The sequence below is a fragment of the Arachis duranensis genome, chromosome 4 (genome assembly GCF_000817695.3).
Source record: "Arachis duranensis cultivar V14167 chromosome 4, aradu.V14167.gnm2.J7QH, whole genome shotgun sequence".
NCBI classification, from domain to species: Eukaryota; Viridiplantae; Streptophyta; class Magnoliopsida; order Fabales; family Fabaceae; genus Arachis; species Arachis duranensis.
In genome coordinates this window covers 74,477,095-74,479,530 of record NC_029775.3, presented here as the reverse complement: position 1 = coordinate 74,479,530, position 2,436 = coordinate 74,477,095, and the positions used below count along the sequence as shown (strand labels likewise).

The 2,436-nt window shown below is 35.8% G+C and overlaps 1 non-coding gene across 1 annotated transcript; it reads left to right on the top strand.

Moving 5' to 3' along the window:
- Positions 1 to 1,158: 1,158 nt before the first annotated feature.
- Positions 1,159 to 1,266, top strand: LOC127747302 (small nucleolar RNA R71). Its single transcript, XR_008009102.1, has one exon. It is a non-coding gene; the product is annotated as a small nucleolar RNA R71 (small nucleolar RNA).
- The last annotated feature ends 1,170 nt before the right edge of the window (positions 1,267 to 2,436 follow it).

Below are 2,436 nucleotides of genomic sequence, written 5' to 3'. Positions count from 1 at the left end.
CTAACACATCCTCTACCAATCCATAAGCTTGTTTTATTGACTTGCCTGCCATCTCTGATGAGATTTTTGCAGCTTGTACCTCAAAGATCCCTAGTTTCTCCATTACAGAGAGTGGCATAAGATTTATACCTGACCCCAGGTCACACAGAGCCTTCTCAAAGGTCATGGTGTCTATGGTACAGGGTATTGAGAATTTACCAGGATCTTGTTTTTTTTTTTAGGTAAAGTTTGCTAAACCTATGTATTTAGTTCACTAATGAGCAAGGGAGGTTCCTCTTCCTAAGTCTCATTACCAAACAACTTGGCATTCAGCTTCATGATAGCTCCTAGATATTGAGCAACTTGCTCTTCAGTTACATCTTCATCCTCTTCAGAGGAAGAATAGTTCTCAGAGCTCATGAATGGAAGAAGGAAGTTTAATGGAATCTCTATGGTCTCTATATAAGCCTCAGATTCCTTTAGGTCCTCAATAGAAAACTCCTTTCTGTCTGGGGGACGTCCCATGAGGTCTTCCTCATTGGGATTCACGTCCTCCCCTTCCTCTTTGGATTCGGCCATTTTGATAATATCAATGGCCTTGCACTCTCTTTTTGGATTCTCTTATGTATTGCTTGGGAGAGTACTAGGAGGAGTTTCAGTAATTTTTTTTACTCAGCTGGCCCACTTGTGCCTCCAAATTTCTAATGGAGGACCTTGTTTCACTCATGAAACTTAAAGTGGCCTTAGATAGATCAAAGACTATATTTGCTAAGCTAGAGGGGCTCTGCTCAAAATTCTCTGTCTGTTGCTGAGAGAATGATGGAAAAGGCTTGCTATTGCTAAGCTTGTTTCTTCCACCATTATTAAAGCCTTGTTGAGGCTTTTGTTGATCCTTCCATGAGAAATTTGAATGATTTCTTCATGAGGGATTATAGATGTTTCCATAGGCTTCACCCATGTAATTCATCTCTGCCATTGCAGGGTTCTTAGGATCATAAGCTTCTTCTTCAGAAGATGCTTCTTTAGTACTATCGGATGCATTTTGCAATCCATTCAGACTCTGAGATATCATATTGACTTGCTGAGTCAACATTTTGTTCTGAGCCAATATGGCATTCAGAGCATCAATTTCAATAACTCCCTTCCTCTGAGGCGTCCCATCAAAATGGTCCACTCTGAAAGCATGTCAGAAGGACACTTTTTGGTCAACTGCTTATATCTTTCCCAAGCTTCATAGAGGGATTCACCATCTTTTTGCCTGAAGGTCTGAACATCCACTCTAAGCTTGCCCAGCTTTTGAGGAGGAAAGAACTTGGCCAAGAAGGCCATGACCAGCTTATCCCAAGAGTCCAAGCTATCTTTAGGTTGTGAGTCCAACCATGTTCTAGCTCTGTCTCTCATAGCAAAAGGGAAAAGCATGAGCTTGTAGACTTTAGGATCTACTCCATTAGTCTTAACAGTATCACAGATCTGCAAGAACTCAGTAAAAACTGATAGGGATCCTCTGATAGAAGTCCATGAAACTTGCAGTTCTGTTGCATTAGAGCAACTAGTTGAGGCTTCAGCTCAAAATTGTTTGCTCTAATGGCAGGGATTGAGATGCTTCTTCCATAAAAATTAGAAGTAGGTGTAGTATAATCACCAAGCATCCTCCTTGCATTATTGTTGTTGTTATTATTTTCGGCTGCCATCTCCTCTTCTTTTTCGAAAATTTTTATAAGGTTTTCTCTGAATTTTTGTATTTTAGCTTCTCTTAGTTTCTTCTTCAGAGTCCTTTCAGGTTCAGGATCTGCTTCAACAAGAATGTTCTTGTCCTTGCTCCTGTTCATATGAAAAATAAGGGAACAAAAAATAATAATAGGGATCCTCTTTACCACAATAGAGAGATTCCTTTATGTGAGTAGGAGAAAATAAGAAGAAAATCCGAACACAGGTAGAGGGGAGAAGAGGGTTCGAATTTTGAGTAAAAGAGAAGTATAAGTAGATAAATAAATAAATAGAAGAATATAAGAGAGAGGAGTTTTCAAAAATTAAGTAAAATAAAAGAAAAATATTTTTGTTTTTATTTTAAATTAAAGTTAAAATTCGAATTTATAAAAAGGAATAAAATTAAAATTTAAAATAATTAGTTAAATAAAAATATTTTTGGAAAAGAGGGAGGTGATTTTCGAAAATTAGAGAGAGGAAAGTAGTTAGGTGGTTTTGAAAAAGATAAGAAATAGTAAAACAAACAAAAAGTCAATTAGTTAGTTGAAAAAGATTTGAAAATCAATTTTGAAAAGATAAGGAGTTAGAAAAGATTTTTGAAATTGATTTTGAAAAAAAAATATGATTGAAAAGATATGATTGAGATTTGTTTTGAAAAAGATTTGAAAAGGAAATTAAAAATATTTGATTTTTAAAATTAAAATGGATTACTTGACTGACAAGAAAACTAAAAGATATGATTGTAGAATT